Consider the following 23,258-nt stretch of genomic DNA (forward strand, 5'->3'; position numbering starts at 1 on the left):
AACACATAGTCACTCAATAACTAGGCAATTGCTTAACATAAAAATCTTAAGATATTATCTGTGATTAATTACTTAACATAGTTTTATACACATAAAAGAAATAACATGAACACAAGTGACACCAAGATTTAATGTGGAAACTCAATTTGGGAAAAACCACCAATTGCAACTAGTTACTGATTTTCACTCTTCTGAAGTAAGCCCTGTTAGGATCCAACCCTATTAAAGGTTACAAAATACACTGTTAGGTGTGACCTAATTAGAGGATTTAATCTCTCCATTAGTAGTGACCTTGTTAGGGGTTCTTTAGACACTTGAATCTAGAAATGTCACCTTGTTAGAATATTTACAAATAGTTGTTAAGCTAACCCTGTTAAGAGATTTGGACCACTGCTACAATGGTTAGAGACTAACAATGGGATGACCTAGTTTCTGATGTAACTAAATTTCTAATTATAGATCTCAATTTTGGATTTGATACTTGATCCTTCCTAATTGAATGTATCTTTACACCTCCACAAGGATATTCTAGTTATCCTTCTAATTCACTTCCTCTAAGCATCTTCAAATATTCTATTACTTGTACACATTCAATCCTCAACTTGACCTTATATTTATATCATACACATTTTTAATTCGGCTTGAATACAACTTAGAATACTTAATATTCATCTCCTTAGTTAGCTAGAACCAACAAACAAAACTATTGAACTCAATATGCCAAAACAAGAAAATCCTTCATTAGCTAACCCTGCTTGATAGATACTAACTCAGAGATGATTTTCCTGTGTTAACCAAGTGAACTCGGTTAATACTACATAATCACAAAGTTCCTTTGCTAACCAAGTGAGCTCGGTTAACACTGGTTCCATCCAACATTATCTTAATTAACTAAGTGAGCTTGGTTAACACTCAACTTCTATGATCTTCTCTTTGTCACCTAAGTGAACTTAGTAGACAATGTCTTCTAAACTTGGCAAACTTTGGAATGCTCAAAAGACAAAGGAAATTGTCTTCATTGCTTGAGTGAGCTCGACATACACTAATTGGCAATGATATGACATTTTATGTAACATCAAAGACAATACACAATTAACCAATTATTTTCAACAATCTCCCTCTTTGGCATTAATGGCAACACAATATGTCATATCTCTAGTTTCATTCTAATTTCCATCCATGAGAACTGCCTCTATCTTCATTTTCTTTCTCCGTCAGCCAAATTCTATCTTGAACATCTTCTTTTGATAGAAAACTTTCCCTTTTTGATATTAGACCAAGTTCATCTCCTTTCTTAGACATCTTTAAAAAAAATTTATGTGAAATGTGTACTCTCCCTTTTTATAATTTTTTATTTCATATGATAGAAAACTCTCCCTCTTTGACATCTCATGCCAAAGACAATATTCAAAGAATATCAGTGTACCTTATGTACTGATTCATATGCAATGTACCCTTTTCAATACTACATCAACTGACTGATCTTCAACATGCTATGGTTGATGCATCACTAAACTTCATTTAGTGAGCTTCAGATAGGGACTGATACCTAACTTACCTCTTAGATACAACAATGCATCCTTAGGTAATGGCTTAGTCAATATGTCTACAATTTGTTCTTTAGTATTCACATATTCCAATATTACCTCTTTATCTTGCACCAATTCTCTCATAAAATGATATTTTATAAAAATGTACTTGGTTTTGGTATGCATCATAGGGTTCTTTGATATATTAATTACATTAGTGTTATCACATAATATAACCATTGGATCCTTTATTTTTATCTTCATTCCTACCAATAGTTGCTTGAACCAAACAATATTGGAACAATTAACTATTGTTGCCACATATTTTGCCTCTACTATGGATTGAGAAAATACAATTTTGCTTCTTTCTTGTCCAAGATTTTTATCTTAGATTGGTTTTGACAAGTGAGTGTCAACACACTTAAGTCATTTACTTATTTCATGTCAAACTAGTAATGCATTCCAAGTATAACATGTAAATATTAGACCATTCCAAGTTACAATGAGTTTCGAGTCACACATCTTCTGAGTCACTCAAGCGTCGAGAAGATAGACCATGTCAAGGGATTCAAGAGCCAAGTAAATAATAGATGCTGAGTCAAAACAAGAATATAGTGCATGTTGAGCATCAATAACTTCATATATCGAGTAACATAGATTAGACATATTTGTTTGTAATGGCACAACCAACTATGTAAATCATTTTCAAGTTGACTTAAGGATAGATTTTGATCTTTTAGAGGTAAGGAAAAATCTATATGCAGATTCCCTATGCAATTACATGCAGCCAATTTAAAAATGGGAAGGTTTATGCAGCAAAATGGATGAATCTTAGCTGTATATTCATACCTAACCCTAAGCCTCCTAGTCTTCTTAAGGAGGACAAAACCCAAAAGTTCTTATGAGCATGTAAAGGATTAAGGAGAAGTATAGAGAAGTTTGCATGTGAAATAGAGAATTCATGGAGACTTAGAAGTAATGAAGAAGGAATAAATGCAGAATTAGTTAGAGAAGAAGAGAGGATAGAGAGAAGGATACAACATTGACACATCTGATCGTGAAGGATCAATTGGACATTGTGTAGAGGTGATATGTTATTAGACAAGCAACTACCAACTACAGGATCTATGCTGAGACATTTTGACAGGTGATTTCAGTTAAATCTCTTAACAGAGTAGTCCTAACAGGCTTTATGAAATCCTTTAATAGGGTGCTTACTTAATTGTGAGTTGAAGTCCTCTAACTAGGCACACTTCTAATAGGGTGTTGAAATCCTCTAACAAGGTGGGACTTAATAGTCTTTGTAAGCCTTTAACGAGGCAAGCATTTCACATGGAAGACCATGATTCATGGTCAAAATATTGTAACCTTAATTGGATACACTCTACAACTACAGTAGTGAAGATTTTTGGGTGTCATCCCCACCCCAGTTTTACCTTCTCATTTGGAGGGTTTCTAGGTAATCATATCTAGTGTTAAGTGTGTGTGTTTGATTACATGTTTACATGATTGATGCATATGCTTTATATGTTATTTTATTATATCAATGCATGTAATCTATGAATGGTGAAAGTTTTATGGGTCCAAGTTTGAACTCCTGATTCACCCCCCCACCCCCTTTACAAGTTTACTCCTTTCCCACTTGTAATTCCAACAATTGGTATCAGAGCCTTGTTCTTTGAAAGAGAAGCTTTGCAGCTTAGAGGAAAGATCTTAAAAATGGAAGTCTAAAAATTGAGAAAGACTATTGAGAACCAAGAGATTGAAATACATCTCATACTACATCAGTTGAATGAGACAAGAGAGGAACTAAAGAAATCCTTAAAGAGAAGGAAAGATTTTGCTATTGCAGAGAATGACACACAATACAAAAATATAGACACCACCAAGCTATTTGCAAATGGTAACTCCAATGAATTTGATGTAGCAGTTGTAGATCTAATGGAAAAGAATCTATAGAATCCAAGCTGAGGAAATCAGAAATCTCAAGATAGAGCAAGAATCACAAGCTATACTACTATGTGAGGTAACTAAGCAAAAGAAGAAAGCCATAGAAGACAAAGCCATGATTGAAGAAAACAAAAGAATTCTAGCAAATAGAATGGAAGAAAAATCCACAAAATTAATAAAGATCTCCAACATGTAATTGGATACTCTAAGTCAAATGATGAATGCCAACTATGAACTGAATGTCAAGGATATTGAAATAACCAAATTGAAATTATAGAATGAACAATTACAAAGTGATCTAAAAAGAGAAAAGGAATTTTTTGAAAGTTTCAATGAGCCAAATAAAGCCATCAAATACTTTGAGAAAATACTGAGATCCCCTAGGTCCAACAATGACAAATTTGGATTGGGCTACACTAGCATTGAAGAAGGAGAATCATCAAAAGTTGTTGAAGAAAGGAACAACAAAGGTAAGAACTCCAAACCTACTTTTCATAATTGTGGTAAGAAAGGACATACTGCTAATATGTGCAGGAGAAAGAATACAAACCAAAATGTCAAGCCTAAGAACATGGTTCACTATCACAAGTGCAAGAAACAAGGTCATCAGGCACATAAATGTAGGACTAGGACCATGAACACACAAAGATTTGAAGGATATTGCTACAACTATCAGAAGTATGGACATAGAGCTTTTGAATGTAGATCCAAGTCCATCTAGTCATCAAACAAGTCAACAAAGGTAAGAAGCTATGGAAACCTTTATAATTGGGATTACAATACAAGATATAGTTGTCATTACTGTCAAAAGTATGGACATGTTCCTAAGAATTGCATTAGGACACACTTTAGTGGTAACTAAAAAAGGTGGTTGAGCCAAACCACATGTTTTAGTTGTTTGAAGAATGGTCACATAAGTAAACATTATCTAACTAGGTCAAAGGCACCAAGTTGTGAATTTGATAAAGGCAAAGGAAAGGTAGATGTTGAACACATCAAAGATGAGATGAACAAGACATGGAAAAAGAAAGATGATTGCAACACATAAAATGAAAAAGGGATCACTTCACCCAATGGGTCAAGTGATCACACCTCATCAAACTAAACAATCAAGAGGTATGTGGAATTGATATTTAAAGTGTTATATCATACATCAGTTCCAAAAGAAGTTAGTACTGAAAGGACTACATTAACATGAATGAAGATGCAAGATGTTGTTGAAAATTCAAGATTAAATCTTTAAGTTTTCATGTTGTTGTCGAGCATGGAAAGTTTTGAATAGATGTTGAGTGGAATGCTAGTTGATGTTGAGCTACTAGACTAGCTAGTTGATGTTGAGTCTATAGAAGCTGCCAAGTGATGGTAATATTAATGGATGTTGAAAGACTATGAAATCAAGTTGATGCTGAGTTTATAGTTGTACAAGCACTAAGCATTAAATGCAAGGGTTTTGAAGGGTATATGGTCATTTTTCACTCATTTTTTTCATTTTGAATTTGAGCAAGCACAAATAGAGCAGAAGGTAATCCAGAAACTTGTTCAAAGCATTTGCAAAGATTTCAGTGCTGATCTCACACCATCATACATATTTTACAAGGTCTTTATCACAAGCTGAGCTGCGCAATTTTAATTTGCACAAGCCCTAGTTTGACAAGAATGACGTCTAGTTTGAGGAATGTAGAAGGGGAAGAGATTTTAAATGTTCAGCTTGTAAGTAACAAAGCCAAACAACCCATATTCAAGGCTATCCCTGACATAGCATACAAACAAGATCCCTCTAGTGCACTTTCAATGATCCCACCTAATGTTATTATGGTTCAGGATGTAGGGAAATGTTATAATTGTAAAATTGGTAGCATTGGAGACCTAGAAATTAGAGAAGCTTATGATAGATTGTGTGAAAATGGTGTTCTAAAGGAAGAGTTTAAAATTGTTGAGAGAAAGGGTTTGACATGTGCCCTAGATTTTCTTAGTGTTTTTAAGACTAAATGGCTTAGGATTGTGTTAAGTCAAATACATGATGGATTCTTATGGCTAGAAGGTGGACCAATTAAGATTGCCAAGAGGATAATTCATAGGGTGATTGGCTACCCAACCCTAGATCGGTCCAAGACCCTAAGGAGTGACTCCAAGGAAGTGATAGAGAAAAACATAGGGGAAAAATGGAACAAGAGAGGGATGACAATTGATACTATCATTAATCCACTACTAGACTTTTCTATTAGGGTAATCTCACACAAATTCTATCAATCTAGCAGATTGAATAGTGTACCCTATATTGCAGTGGATGTTGGTTATAAAATTGTAAAGAAAGTTCATATTGATGATCTAGTTGAGCTACAGTTACAACAATTAATGGAAAATCTTGGAGCTATTAGAAAAACCAAGAGTGCACAATGAAAGTTTGGTGCAATATTGGTCTGTATATTCTTTTATGTACATAACACATTTCCATCTTTTGGTACAGTTGGATGGAAGACCAATAGGTCCATTGCAATTTAGATTAATGAGTATATTGAACAGATGGGTGAAAATTTTGAGACATTGATGACTAGCTACTTTGAGGACTTTAAGAAGTCAATGAAGCAAAGGATGAGGATACCTATTTCACTGGTTGAGCAATAGTATAATGATATATGTTTTCTAGTTGATGCTAATTACACCTTTATACAGGCTGCCACACCAAGGGTTGGATGGTTAAGAAAACTTGGATATGAGATCAATGTTGATGAAGCATCAGTAGCAATCACAATACTTCTAGCATAAGAAGTTGACAAGACTACAAAAATCTTTGGGAATTATGATGTGATGAAATCAAAGATTGAAATGGAGTTAAAAATTGCCTCCACACTTAAGAAGAAAGATAAACTAGTAAAGAAGCTAAAGGCTAAATTTGGTGAAGGTGTAGGTGAGGAAGAAGAGGAAGAGGAGGAAGAGGAGGAAGAAGAAGAAGAAGAAAAAACACAAGTACCTCTTGCATTAACCCAAGGCATGGGAGAGGACAAGGAAGAAGAAGAAACAGAAGGTGTCAAGGAAGAAAGAGTCAAGGAGGCACCCACACAAGCTGAGCCAAAGAAGAGAAAGGCTAAGGCATAGCTTGTGCCTAAGGTAAAGAATGTTGTCAAACCTAGCCCAGCCAAGACTATTGCTCCTACTACTAGAGCCAATACACGTGCAAACACACAAAAGGCCAAGGAGAAGACTAAGGCTATAGAATAAGGAGGTCAAGTGTAGAAGAAATAGAGAAGAAAATATGTCGCACAACCTGACTCAGATGAAGAAAAGATTGAATCAAATGATTTAAGTCAATTCAAAGTGGTAAGTCACAAACCAATTTCTAATATTCAAAATGTGTGTGAAAATGTTAGAAATAATGTAGATTTTTCTAGATTTAAGCATATTGATTTTGAGAAACTTGAGAAAGAAGAACAAAAGTTACTAGAAGATGCCCTAAATGCAATGATGTCTAAATTTAAGACTACACCATTAGAATTTTCTAACTCAGTACCCAAGAAGTTATATGATTTAGTTGAGCAAAAATGGCATTATTGCTTGAATTTGGAAAAACAAATAAGGGAAAATACTCTGGCCCAAGTAATGCCAGAACTAACAAAAGGTTAGATTACTAAGGCTACTAAGAAATATGCAGTTAGGTTTACACCTAAGTATAGAGCTTTTAGAATTCTTCAAAACAATATTGAAGATGTGGTCAAGAAATCTACCTAAATATGGAAACTAATCCATGGGTTGACCACTATAAAACAAGGAGAAGCTAACCCTTTTGAGGGTAAAGATGATGACAAACAAGAAGATGATAAGGAAGATGAGAATAAAGATAATACATTTGGGGAGAAACACAAAAGCAAGATGATGACATTGCTATAGTTGAATAGCAGCAAGATGAACAAAGTGTGCAAGACACATAAGTGTCAAGTGTTAGTCTCCCACATGATACAATCAAGTCAACTGAAACTAGTATTGTTAAGGATGTTCCTGATGCTTTAGCTCAGAACATCAATCCATTGATTGCAAATTACTTGAAGAAAATATTGGACCAATCTATACTGCATACTAAATTACATGATAATCTAGTTTTGGTTAGTGTAGATGAGCTCCAAAAGGCAGTAACTGATATCACAAGGGACAAGGTGAATCCACAAGAAGCACCTTCTACTATCACTTCAATTACTCAACTACAACCTTTGTTTCAAACTATAGTAGATGCACCTACTAAGGTTGGTACACTTGTGAAATTTGTTACTCTTGAGAAGAAGCGGGAAGAAGAAAAAGATACAAATGTACAGCAGGAAACAGGATAAACAAATTCATTTGTACCTAAAGTACAAGGACAAGGTGTTGTTCATGTCATTCTATTATATAAGAGTCAATCTAAAGAAGGTGAGCAAACACCTAAGGTAAAGGAGCAAGAATCCATCTAGGTACTAGTAACTCTACCAATATCTGGCACATCTCCTACAAAAATTCTTCAGAAGCCGAGCATGAAAGTTATACCATTGCAGATCTCAGTGTTAGGCTCAAGCTCTTCAAAAGTTGAAAAGGTAATTCACTATGGTGATATCACTCTTGATGAAGAGATTATTATTCCAAAGTTTGATTATGATACAATGACATTAGATTAAATAAGCATTTTGTGACAAGCTTTGGAGAAGAAAAAGCATCAAGAAATGCTTAGGAGAGAGCATAGGTAGAAGCAAGAACTTCAAGACATCAAAGACATGTTTTTGGATGCATTTAGTCTACCTACTCCTGAAGAGACCAAACCACTACTAGAACAACTGTCAAACATAGTGGAAAAGGTCAACAATGAAGACATTGATAAAAGTGCTAAACTTTTAGAGTGGTCAAAAAATAAATTCTAGAGAAAGGTCAATGAGAAGATATCTCATGAGATAGCACTGACTCAAGTTACACTAGTAAAAAAAGTTGAGGATGTGAAGAAGGTACTTGAGAATATATTCTCATTATACACCAAATTGTGTGATCCTACACTCTTCACCTAAAAGACCAGACATCATATTCTGAGCTTGGAGAGAAATCTCAATATATCAAGTACAAAGTTACCTCAAAACCTAGCTTAGAGTGAGAAGCATTTTCATACAATTATTCAAACACAAAGTCAATTAGTTGTGTTAACAGTAGAAGAGGCTAGCATAAGAGCCAAATTGACAAGTATATAGGCATCTCTCACCCCTCATATGGAGATACTGCACAAGGAGCTAGGCTATGTAGAAACTTTGCTAAAGAAAGACCCCAATCTTTCTACTCTAGATAGCCTAGTACACCTTGTTGTTGAGCTTGCCGTCCAACTCAAGTCACTAGATATTGCATGTGACAACTGGGATGCAGCTCTTAAAATTGTAATGGAGGTCCATAAATCATTTTTGGACAAACACACTATATGTGTATAACCCATTTGACATAAGTTTCAAAAAGGGGAGAATATCTTATGTGGGAGACAGATAAAAAGGGAGAGATAGCAAAAGGGGAGAGAATTAAGAAAGGGGGAGATAGAGATAGAAATAGAGCAACATGAATGAGTATAAGTGCATTGAAGTCAAAGAGTATCAGTAGAGACAAATCTACTTATAATGGAGAATAGATTTTTGATACAGAACAGACATATTAACTTAGGGGGAGTTATTAGAAAAAAAAAATTGAAAATTTTGAAGTTTTGTATATAAGACAATTCGTGGATATGTTATACTTGAGAAGATTAGATTGATTATGTATATTCAAGTGTTTTTGACACTCATGTCAAAGGGGGAGTTTGTTGATCTTAGATTGGTTTTGACAAGTGAGTGTCAACACACTTAAGTCATTTACTTAATTCATGTTGAACTAGTAATGCATGTTGAGTACAACATGCAAATATTAGACCATGTTGAGTTACAATGAGTGTCGAGTCACTCATGTGCCAAGTCACTCAAGTGCCAAGCAGGTCAACCATGTCGAGTGATTCAAGAGCTGAGTAAATAGTAGGTGTCCAATAGTTTAGGTGTCGAGTATGAACAAGAATATAGTGCATGCCGAGCATCAGTAACTTCATATACTGAGTAACACAAATTGGACATATTTGTTTGTAATGGCACAAAAAACTATGTAAACCATTTTCAAGCCAACTTAAGGATAGATTTTGATCTTTTAGAGATAAGAGCGAATCTATATGTGGATTCCCTATGTAATTACATGTAGCCAATCAAAAAATGGGAAGGTTTAAGTGAAAAAATGGATGAATCTCAACCGTAGATTCATACTTAACCCTAAGTCTCCTAGACTTCTTAAGGAGGATGAAACCCAAAAGCTCTTATGAGTGTGTAAAGGATTAAGGAGAAGTATAGAGAAGTTTGTATGTGAAATAGAGCATTCATGGAGACTTAGAAGTAATGAAGAAGGAATGAATTGCAAAATCAATTAGAGAAGAATAGAGGATAGAGAGAAGGATACAACATTAATGCATCTGATTGTGAATGATCAATTGGACATTGTGTAGAGGTGATATGTTATCAGGAAAGCAAGTGCCAACCATAGGATCTATGCTAAGACATTTTGACAAGTGAGTTCAATTAAATCTCTTAACACAATAGTCCTAACAGGCTTTATGAAATCCTTTAATAGGGTGCTTACTTAATTGTGAGTTGAAGTCCTCTAACTAGGCACACTTCTAACAGGGTGTTGAAATCCTCTAACAAGGTGGGACTTAATAGTCTTCGTAAGCCTTTAACAGGGCAGGCCTTTCACAAGGCAAACCATGATTCATGGTCAAAATATTGTAACCTTAATTGGATACACTTTACAACTACAGTAGTGAAGATTTTTGGGTGTCATCCCCACCCCAGTTTTACCTTCTCATTTGAAGGGTTTCTAGTTAATCATATATGGTGTTAAGTGTGTTTGTTTGATTGCATGTTTACATGATTGATGCATATGTTTTATATGTTATTTCATTATATCAATGCATGTAATGTATGAATGGTGAAAGTTTTATGGGTCCAAGTTTAAACTCCTGATTCACCCCCCCCCCCCCCCCCCCCCACCCCCACTTAGAAGTTTATTCCTTTCCCACTTGTAATTCCCACACAAGACACTAGTCTTTTACCAGGAAAGAATGCTCCACTACTGGTGCTCTTTCTATCATCAACACTTCATGCCCAATCAGCATCTTTGAATTCTTTTAAATCCAAATTGTCTCATTTTTTTTAACCGTAATGCATAGTCTTCAATACCCTTTAGATACATCATGATTCTCTTGATTTCCATCATGTGATTTTCTTTGGGATTTGCTGAGAGAATTGCCACCATACCAACTGCTAATGCAATATCAGGCCTTGTGTGCACTACATATTGTAATTTCCCAATCACTGATCTATATGTGATTTGATCTACCTCTTTGGAATCATCATTTTTGGAAAGCTTATGTCTAGTAGACATAGGTGTTCTAACTAGTCTTGAATCTTCCATTCCAAACTTCTTTAGTATCTCCTTGATATATTTGGATTGAGTAATATAGATACCATTTTTCTTCTACTAGATTTGCAATCTAACAAAAAATTTTATCTCTCCAAACATAGACATATCAAATTATTTACTCATCTCTTCTTAAAATGCCTTGCATAAATCATCATTTCATGTGAACAAAGTGTCACCCACACATATATCAGCCAACACAATTTTCTTGTCTAATCCTTCTTTGATATATAGGTTGTTGTTATCATTTTTTCTTTGAAAACCAATCTTTATCAAGTAGTTATGAAGTATTTCATACCAAGATTTGGGAGCTTGCTTGAGACCACACAATGCTTTGTGTAATCTATAGACCATACCCTTTTTGCTAGGATCCATAAAACCTTCAAATTGCCCTATGTAAACTTCTTCTTCAAGAATTCCATTCAAGAATGTAGATTTTATATCCATTTGATCAACTTTAAATCCTTTATGTCCATCATAAGCAAGTAAAGTTCTAATACCTTCCAATCTAGCAGCAGGAGCAAAAGGTTTCACCATAATCAATACCTTCTTCTTGAGAATAGCCTTTGCATACTAACCTTGCTTTGTTTCTAGAAACATCTCCATCTTCATTCAACTTATTTTTGAAGACCCATTTTATGCCAATTACATATTTATCCTTTGGTCTAGGAACAAGAGTCCAAGTCTTATTCCTCTCTATGAATTATATTTCTTCATTCATAGCTTTAATCCAACTTTCATTATCCAAAGCAAGTTTCACTGATCTAGGTTCAAATTCAACAAGAAAACATGTACCTTTCAATTTGTTTCTTGTCATTGTTCCATCTAACTTGTCTCCAATGATCTGATCAGGTGCATGATGCCTTCTAACATATCTTGCTAATATAGGTACTTTGGATTTAGAACTTGTTCCACTAACCTCTCCATGATCTTCTATATCAAGTTTGGATTCCACTATCTATGACTCAAGCCCATCAAACTCAATTTTCTCTTGCAATAGCTCGGTAGCTTCTGGCTGTGACTCGAGTCCTTCATAATGTGACTCAAGTTGCACTGGTTGCAACTCAGTAGCTTTTAGAGATTTTAGGGACTCAGGAGGTGAGGCCACCTGACTTCCAATTAGATTTGGCAATGTATCAAGTTCATAGCAAACAAACCTTCTATAATCCTCAAGTTCTTTGTTGCTCTCTTCTTCACTCTTTTCTACAAACTCATCAATTCTCATATGTGCACTTTCTATGATCTTATGAGTGGATAAATTCAAACATTTATATAGTTTACTTTTGCAAGAATATCCTAAGAATATGCCTCCATCACCTTTGACATCAAATTTACCTTTCCTAGATTCCTTTAAGATATAACATTTGCTACCAAATATTCTCAAGTAACTTACATTAGGTTTGTAGCCATACCATACTTCATAAGGAGTTTTATTTGAGTCTTTCTTTAACTATACTCTATTGAAGGTATGCACTACAGTACTGATTGCTTCCTTCTAGTATTTGATTGTAACACTATTTTCTATCATCAAGGTTCTTGCACAATCCATGATGGATATGTTCCTTCTTTCAGTTATACCATTATGTTGTGGTGTACTAGGGGTTGATACTTGTCTCTTAATTCCTCTTTCAATGTAGAATTCATTAAACCCATTAGAAATGAATTCACCACCTCTGTCTGATCTCAAACACCTTAGCTTCTTTCTAGTTTCTTTCTCTACTCTTTCCAAATACCACTTAAATTTTTGAAATTCTTTAGTTTTCTTTTAGATACATTACAGTCATCATTCAAGACTAATCATCAACAAAAAGAATAAAATACTTATCTCCATTATAGCTCTCTATTCCAATAGGTCCACATGAGTCTGTATGAACTAACTCCAAGACTTCTTCAAAATGATAGTCCTTTCTTTTGAAACTTGTCTTTCCCATCTTACCAATTTGATAATTTTTGCATAGGCCCATATCAAGTTTCCTCTAACTAGGAATACCTCTTACTCTTTTCTTCTTGTTTATCTTGATTAGATTATCAAAGTTCACATTACATAACCTTTTATGCCACAACCAACTTTCTTATACTTGAGCAATAAAACATGAACTTTCACTGAGATCTAGGTAGGATAGGTTACCTTTTGCTTGTTTGCTAGACCCAACCAAATTTCCTTTTCCATCCAATAGCTTGTCCTTCCCATTCATGAATTCTACCTTGAATCTAATGTCATTTAATTGTGCCACACTCAATAGATTATGCTTTAGTCCTTCAACCCAATAAGTATTATCACATCTAAGTTCATTGGTTAGTGAGATGCAACCTTTTCCCTTAATGCAACATGGTTCATTATTTCCAAATCTCACACTTCCAACATCATAAAGTTCCATATGTTCAAACTTTTTTTTGTCACCAGTCATATGCCATGAGAAGCCACTATCAATAATCCATGTATCATTTTTGTTAACTTAAGAGATAAGTGCAATTTTACCTTCTTCATCATCAGATTCATCTTTTACAACAATATATACCATTTCATCATCTTCACTACTATCTGAATCTTTAGCCGTAGAACAAGATTTCTTACCTTTATCCTTATAGTCCTTGAAGTTATTGAAATCCTTTTTGCCTTTTTACTTGTTGTGCTTCTTTTCATCTTTGTCTTTTCTATTTGAACATCTTGCAGCAATGTGTCCAACTTCTTCACAAGAGAAGCAAATTAAAGGAATCTTACCTTTATACTTTCCTTTTCCATTCAGATACCTTCTTGCAAACAATGCTTCAATGGCTTCAAGATCAATGTTAGAAATGTCTTCCTCTTCACTTTCAAATTGTTTGCTTTTAGATCTTTTAACTTTCTTTTTGAGTGATACCTTGGCTTCAAATATAGACTCAAGATTGCTAGAACTAGGAGTATAATTATCATAGTTATCTAGTTCAAATGCAGTCAATCTTCCAACTAGAGCATCCAAGGTTATCTCATCATTTGGATCATATCTCATCTCTTGAATAGCAAATGCTCTTATTGCGTAGATAGGAAGAAGGGTTTTGAGTACCTTTCTTACCACTGTTACATCTTCAAATTTTCCTCCAGAGGCTTTGATGGCACTGATAGTGGCTTTGATTATTTCAACATATTTCACAATGTTTTCATCTTCTCTCATCTTCATTTGATCAAACTAACCTCTCAAGCTTTCTGCCTTAGCTCTTTTCACATTATCATCACCTCCATAGATATTCTTTAGTTTGGTCCACATGTCATGAGCAGTAGCACATCCTTTGACCTCATCAAATTAAACATAGTTAAGAGTTGATGCTATGTCAATCATCATGATATTATGATTTTTCTTTTCAGCAGTTTCTTCCACAGTCATTGTACCAGTAGGAGCTTTGTAAGCAGTGTTTAAATATTTCAAACCTGAATCACTAATGGTTTCTAGATGCAATTTTGTAAGTTCCTACCATGCTTCAAAGTTATCTTTGTTTAGCTTGGGAATCTCTCTCCTATAAGACATCTTGATCTTTAGCTTAGGTCCTTGAAACCTTTCTCTGCAAGCACCAAGAAGCTCTAATACCAATTGTTGGAAATATAAGAGGAGTAACAAAGAGGGGAGGGGTGAATTAGTTATCACTAAAATGAATACCAGATCCCTTAGATTGCAATACATAACATAAACATCACTCAAAATACTAATGCTCAGTAAACACACAGTCAGTCAGTTTACACTAGCTAATGTTGTAACTCGGCAAACACTGAAATAACTCGAAAAGTTCTTAACATGAAAATCTTAAGATATTATCTATGATTAATCTTACTTAACTTAGTTGCATACACATAAAATAAATAGAATGAACACAAGTGACACCAACATTTAATGTGGAAACCCAATTTGGGAAAAACCACCAATTGCAACTAGTTACTAATTTTCACTCTTCTAAAGCAAGTCTTGTTAGAATCCAACCCTATTAAATGTTACAAAATACACTATTAGGTGTGACCCTTTTAGAGGATTTAATCACCCTATTAGGAGTGGCCTTGTTAGAGGTCTTTAGACACTTCAATCTAGAAATGCCACCTTGTTAGAGGATTTACAAATAGTTGTTAAGCCAACTCTGTTAAGAGATTTAGATCACTATTGTAATGGTTAGAGAGTAACAATGAGATGACTTGATTTTTGATGCAATTAAATTGTTGATTACAGATCTCATTTTTGGCTTTGATACTTGATCCTTCCTGATCAAATGTATCTTTGCAACTCCACAAGGATATTCTATTTATCCTTATAATTCTCTTCCTCTAAGCATCTTCAAATCTTCTATTACTTGTACACATTCAATCCTCAACTTGACCTTATATTTATATCATACACATTGTCAAATTGGCTTGAATACAACTTATAATACTTAATAGTCATCTCCTAGTCAGCTAGAACCAACAAATAAAAGTATTAAACTCAATATGCCAAAACAAAAAAATCCTTTGTTAACCAACCCTGCTTGATAGATACTAAATCAAAGATGATTTTCCTTTGTTAACCAAGTGAACTCGGTTAACACTGCATATTCACAAATTTCCTATGGTAACTAAGCGATCTCAATTAACACTAGTTCCATCCAACATTTCCTTGATCTTAGTTAACACTCAACTTCTGTGATCTTCCCCGTCACTTGATTGAACTTGGTAGACAGTGTCTTCTGAACTTGCCAAACTTAGGAATGCTTTGTAGACACAAGAAACTATCTTCATCGCCTGAGTGAGCTCAACATACACTGACTAAAAATGATTTGACATTTTGTATAACATCAAAGACAATACATAATTAACCAATTGTTTTCAACAACTCTATCATGTGCATAGCCTATGCTTCTGCCCTAACAATACGAGATGTTAAAGTAATTCAACTTCTCATTGAAGATAAACTCACAATATCGATTTCTCATAAAATATAAAGGCACCTCCCAATTATTACAGGATGGTTGGTCAAAGACCATATCCCATCTATCCCAAAATGAAACTCTAATCCTATTATGAACACACCAATGTATAGGCACCTAATTTGTATATACTTCTAGGGAATTACTATGAATAGTGTTAGTAAAATAAGCATATATGTGAATTTTAGGTAACCCCTTCTTTTTCACTTGATCATATGACAACCCGTTAACATAAAATGCATGGCATATATCCTTCCATGAGCCCCATGTTGTAATTGTTAGCCCTATTTTTTGAGTCACCATGATTTATCCTCTAGTTTTCTTTTTGCTTACCAAAGTCTACCTTTTTTAACGATGCATTGTTCCCCTCAAGATGTTGTTTTATCTTAGGTGCATAAAGTCAAACCCTATTGCAAAATGCTTGTGAATAAATCTCTTGAACCACTTTGAACCTCTTTGAACCTCGGTTCAAAGTAGTTTGAAGCAATTCAACCAAAGGTCTTTTGATTAACTTTTTCCTTGTAGGTGGGATCTACTGAACGCATCATTGGCTTACTTTCAAACCACTTCAAACCTCTTTGAACCTTAGTTCAAAGTAGTTCAAAGTAGTTCAAAGAAGTTCTAATATTGAGAATCAACACCCAAGAATGTAATCAGTGTCTAATAGGACAACTATCCCAAAGGCATATGAGATGACAACCTAATGATGATGTAAGCATCTCCTAAAAATAGTTATCACCTAGTATGGGCAATAAGCTAGTAGTGTAAGTGGAAAAGGCCAAATCTTTTATTGAAGGCTAAATCGTATTGTCATAAGAATATTAATGATGGATAGGAAATTTTCCTCAAATGATTATTTAATGAAGAAGCATCATGACACATTGAAGCATGTGTACTAGCCCATTACAATATTGCCATTAAAACCTCATTATTCGATGATACTTTCCCTGGTATACTAGCTTTCTTTAAAACTAAGTCTAAAGCTCATACTCTTTTTATCCTACTCCATGAGAAATCAAGAGCCAAGCAGTGAGAGAAGAAAGAGAAGTATTTTGGTTTTTTAGGGGCTTGCAGGTGAGGGTTGAAAAATCTTTCCTTTCTACTTCTATAATGTCATTTTTCTTTTAGAAGTAAGATTTGAAAAGTTTTTTTTTCTATTGAAAATGAAGTTTGTTATGCACTTTCTCAAAAACACCTCTAGTCTTGAATGCCAAAGTCTTGTAATTTGTGATACTAATTTAATGGGAGCTAAATTTGAGAAATTATAAAAAAATATTCTTGGAGTAAGATGAGGTTAAAGGATGTTTGGAAGTCCTAACAAGTGGTCTCCTCAAAGCAACTGATTTTCCTTCTACATTGTTAAACCCATAATTGCTCCAATATTGTGTAGACCATTATGACATCAAAGCTAAGAGCATACTTAATAAAAATGGGTAACCCTTACTATTTGTTACTAGAGAGACCATCTTGTCTCTCCTAAAACTACCCGAGTGTTCCTTTGTCTGTTTCAACCCTACCCAGTCCTCAGTTCAATTCTAAGAAGACTCTTCACAATACTGTAACAAGATGGCCAGAAAGTGGACATAAATCTTTTATAGGGGAGGTTCAAGGCTACTTAAAGTGCTCACCAAGGATCACATGAAACCCCATATACATGACTTTATGGTTCTACTACATAGAGCAAGAGGCTCAGCTAATATTTTGGTTTTTGAAGAATGGGTGTTTCATTATATAGACATGGTTTTAACTAGTAAATAATTTCTCGACTGGGTTGAGTTGATAGCCAGCTTATTAAGGAATTAGCTTAAGCATTCACAAGCCTCTAAATAAGAATTTTATATGTCTTCCTAACTAAATTACTATCTTGCATGTGTGAGTGATCTCACTGTTATTCCTCATGAACCTTGGAGTGAAGACATAACAATATATTAGTATTGTCCCTTGCTAACGAAAGATAGAGTATTAGAGGATTTTAGGATAGTACATGATGTTTTTATGGGAAATGCACACCTTAGCCTTGCTAAAGTCCCCATGTCAAGGATGTCCTTAGAATTTCAAAAATTAATTTAGACCTAGGAAGTTTCTACCTTCAGTTTGCTAGGTTCAACTATTTAAGAATAGGGGGTTTTGAGGAAGAACCAATTAAGTTGCCAAGATATGCTCTAGATTGCTTTGTCCTAGCTGAAATATGCAGAAAAATATTCTTTACAGTTAAAGACAACCTTCCTAAAGGGAAATGGGAATCTGTATTCCCCACTAAACTGGGTTCCCTAGCTTGCAATACAATGATCAATATTTTAGCAATAGGGAGTGACCTTGTGAACTTCAATTTAATGTTCTACCATGAAAGAAGGGTTTTTTGTAACAAGAGGTTTGCAAGACTAGTGCTTGGTGTAGGAGATCATGTTCAACCAAAACCTCACCTTGAAGACTTGTGGGAGGATTGCAGCAGTGAATGGGAGGTTGCTAAAAGAGAACACTCAAGTTTGACATTTTCTCATATCACCTCATTGAAGTTAAAGTTCAAACTGGAAGGGCTTATTGAAGATGGTTCATAATTCATTGAGCCAGGTTATAAAAGAAATGATTGAACATGTTTAGTCCAAGGTGGACTGGAACAGAGATGAGGAGGATGACATAAACCTTAGGTCTAGATCCATATTGGAGTGCACAAATAACTGGTTAAGCAAAAAGAGAACCAATTCAACCAGTGCGATGCAAATTGACAAACCTACAAAGGCTATTTCTTTCTCTAAATCTTTGACTTATGACATGCCCCTTTCATTCAACTATGTAGGTTGTGTTTTTATAGTTAAGAGGAAGAAAGAAGTGATATTACCAAACTAACTGATAGCCCCCAAAACTAGGTCCAAGACTAGGTCTACAGTGTCGGTTCAAACAACACTTCAAGGGCCCAAACTTATGGATCAAGAGTGTGATAAAGGAGATAACCTCATGTTGTTAGATAATTAGGAGATGGATACATAATTGGTAGGTACTATGAATGTGATTTAGTCAAGCTTCATGACTCCCCCAAGAACCAACGAAGGGGTAACATTCGCTAGTGCTATACTCCCTGGCTATCTAATTTTGCGAAGAAGAAGCATAGCTTCAAACCTGTTTCCATGCCTGTTAAAGATATAGTCACAAAATAAGCCACTCACACTCTCAAGAATAAGAAGGTGAAGAATAACACCTACCTAACCAAGGATCCTATCTCAAGGAAGGTAACAGTGGAGGTGGCCACCTATAGGCAACAAGAGGGTTCATATGACATAGAAGCCAAAGATTTTAAGGTCACCACCATGGATTTAGGAATCCTTACCAAGGACACTAGAAATCACATCTTTAATTTCTTAGCTGACCATATGTTGAATTAGTTAGAAAAGGATAGCAAGGAGAAGAGAGAGTTGAAATGACTAGTTATTACCATGGCCAAATATATTGATTCCCTAATGAAAGTTGGTGCACTTCCCTCAATCCAAGTTCCAAAGTCTTTTGATCCTAATTCCTCTGATAGCCAACAATTGGTCAAATAGATGCAAAGAGGGAGACTATTTCTAGAGGTAGTGAGTGATTGGGTTAGGTCTGTGGTGTAAGGAAGTAAATTCATCTTGGATTTTACCACTATATATAAAGAGGGAGAAGTTCTACTTGGAGAAATCCAAACACTCATTCATGTGTGGGAAACAAATCAAACTTGATATTGGACGATTTTTTTCCAAGTGCATGAGGTGGAAAAATATGGTGTGATGAAATTCCTATCTAAAAACCACAAGAAAATTGTGGATCCATTTATGCTTTTCATATTGAAAAGAAAAATGAGTTGGAAAGACTCTCTATATAAAGTTTCCTTGGAGGAAATGTAGGTGATCGAGAATGAGATCAAAGAGATGCATAAAGGAATCCTGAAGGACATGCAAATAATTAACCCTACAGGTATCTTGCAATTTGATGATGGAAACACGAACTTAAAAACCTTGATAAAGAGTTTCCAAGATACCGTGTTCAAGATCAAGGACAGTGATACTCCTACTTCCCAGGATTTCACTATTGTGGCCAATACGGAGTCTATTTTGTATCTAAACAAGGAACTCATGCCTACACAGAGCAAAAGTATTAAAAGAGTTGAAGTGGAAAAAGGATGCTTGTAGATCAAAACTACTTAGCCTAAAGACCCCACACTCTCATGCAGCCTAGGAGTTTACGAGCACTTTCTAGAGCTGGAAGTTAGTTAAGCAGTCTATGTCAGAGGATATTAATCTTGATGAAGAAATTTAGTTGCACGGTAGTTGTCCTTTTTTATTTCTCGCTATTAATTTATTTTAACTGGTTATGTTTGATAATTGTTTGTAACCGAGATGGTTGGGTTTTGGTGAAGGCCTATCAGATTCTAAAACTATATATGTTGGGGCATAAAGTTGATTAAGGGATAGTTGTTAGATAGACATAAGATTATCTTAATAGTAGTATTACTTTTGGTCTTTCTTTTTTTTATGGTAATCAATGGAAAGTAAGGATGATAATGTGAATTTTGTTTTTAAGACTTTGAGCTTGGAACTTACATTTATATATCTATCAATACATATTATAGTTCAAGACTATGAGTTTGAACTTTGATGTGGCAGTTACTTTGTGAACTACTATGTCAATTATTCATGACATTGGTTTTTGTTTTAGATTGTTGTTCATATGTTTTCTAGTTCTTGCTTCATTCCACACATTCTGGGTATTTTAGTTTTTCTTGAAGTTTTGTTCAATGTTGGGAGGACTTTGTGTTTCTTAGTCACTTTATACATCTGAAATTGTAGATTTTACCTTTGTACCCAAGAGTGTGCGAGAGGTCCTTAGGCAATTTCTAGTAAAAGTGTGTGTATGTATTTACTTTAGTTTGAATATAAATTCATTGATAATCTATCAAAGGGATCTATACCTCTTAAAATTCAAAGGGAAACAACTACAAAAATGTTTACCCAACTATTGTGAGATTCATTGATTTCCCTTCCTGGGTGTAAAGCAAGTTATTTAACTTTTAAAAGGGAAAGACAATCTATTCACCAACATATTTTTGGTGACTCTACTGGGGAAGTCTCTAGAAAAAGAACTAAGGCCTTCAAATTGATAATGAATCATAATGGTTCTCCCACATAATGATGTTTTTCCTATTTTTCAACCAAATTTAGGTTTTCTTGATAAATAAGAAGACATAATCTTTGATCTAACTTTAGTCACTTGGAAATACTGGCAGAACAATCAACAATTCCAACAAGTCCTTAGGGTTTTAGAGAGGGAGGAAGAATGTGTTGAAGCTTTAAGAGGTTTACCCATGGTTCAAGAGGTGACAATGGTGGATAGACTTTCTTAGGCCCCAACAGGACCTTAAACCTACTGAACATGTTTAAGCCTAGATGATAAAAGATACACCAGAGGGGAGAGAAATAAAGGAATCCTTGATGAAAACTTTGAACCTCTAAAGAATCTAAATTTTCTCCCTAATTTTAACACCCTAGGAAAAAGGAGAACTAAATCTTGCAGTAGACCTAGCTCTCCCCCTAAGGATTCTCCTATCTCACCTCTTGTATAGGCCCTCATTACCCCTAAGAACTTTAATTCCCTCTTACATAAATATCCATCCATTGAATTTTAGACTTCCAAATATGGTCATTAATCAACCTTGAGGACAAAATATAGGACCTCTGAATCTTGAGGTGAATCCTATTGCTTTTCTTAAGGGCACAACTAAGATTTTATCCAAATTAAGTGGTGATGGAAAAGTTTGCATAGATGACCACCTGAGTTCTTTCAAAATCGCCAACCAAGTCACTAAAAAATTGAACATGATGACTGGCTAAATTTTCATGGTTCCCACTAAACTTAGGTAAGTACTTTCTGAGATCATAGGGCATAGTATTTGGGAAACCATAAATGCCATTGAAATTTAACGGCATATACCACTTGGTAGAAATGGATCTGGGAACTTCACTAATCGACTGTATCCTAGGTGAATTGAATCTTGATATTATTCAAAAAATTTAACCTCATTCACCTATAATAACTTTTGATTTATAATTTGTAGCAGATCTATACCCTTCTACCCATGAAATTTAAACACACTTCACAAACTTAAAAAATGACCAACTGAAACTTGATCTGATGAAGTGTATAAAACTTTTCAAACTATTCTCCTCTTCTCAGTGTTGAAACTTCACTTGACAAAGAACACACTTGTATAACAATCAATTTTCATGAAAAGAAAATACATGAAAATGAGAATACCTTTAGTGTTGTTGCATGAAACCATTGATCTGCCAATTGGCCTAGTGCTAACATGAATTCCTCACACCACTGATCATAACCTTACAGAGTCGCCATCTCCTTGAGGAGAGAAATGAAATCACAACAGTGATTTGTATTTATCATTTCAAAAACTTTTAACAGCAAATCAAACAACACTTTGAAACTTACTTGTCATAAACTTATATAGATCTCTCTTCTTGCTTGAAAATTCACACAACTTTTAGAACTACTTATTTCAACTAAAAACTCTTGAAAACAATTTTAGGTAATCAATATATACTAGTTTAGAGATCCTTTAGATAGACTCGCCACTCACTATTGTGAGAAAGATTTTGAACAATGATTTACAACATGGCAGATCTGAATTGAAATTCCAACTTGAATGATTTGCAAACCGTTAAACACTTAGAAGAGAGAAAACACTTTAAAATAATTCTGACTCTAAATTGACAACAGTACTTTGAAAATAACAACCGGCTGAATTAACTGAAGATGAATACCTTTTAGCAATACAATTTTCATTCAACCTCAAAGTTACTGCTACAAATGGATGAAACTTAACTGGGGAACATAAGACATCAACAGAGAAATAGTAAACACCTCACACAACCCTATTGTTGTAGCATATCCTTCCTTTTGTAATGAATCTTCTTCAAATTATCAAGGTTTGTTTGTCATACAGATTCAATACAATCCCTAGCAGAGTCACCATTTTGTTGTTGTTTGAAAACGCTGGAGGGTTTTCAATTATCCCACTGAGAAATTGGCACTTCTAGGGGAAGCTAACTCCCATTTTCAATACATCATTTCTGACAACAGGCCAACTATAAGGCATGACCCTTCTTCTACTTCAAGCTCTGCTAAACCTAGGCAGGTAGACCTCAAATTCCAATGATACCATACCAGTGCAAAAACATATCCCTGAATCTATTAAGAAGATGAAACCCTTATATCTCCTAATAACTCATGAAATGACACAGATCTGCAGTAGCTAAATGCAAATCTAGAATATTCACAAGCTGAGTGAGGGTTAAACATTTAGCTCCTTCAACATAAAATGGAAAGAACGTTTAA

Source organism: Cupressus sempervirens, chromosome 9 (assembly GCF_028749045.1).
Source record: "Cupressus sempervirens isolate cs-2001-9-10 chromosome 9, ASM2874904v1, whole genome shotgun sequence".
Taxonomy (NCBI): Eukaryota; Viridiplantae; Streptophyta; class Pinopsida; order Cupressales; family Cupressaceae; genus Cupressus; species Cupressus sempervirens.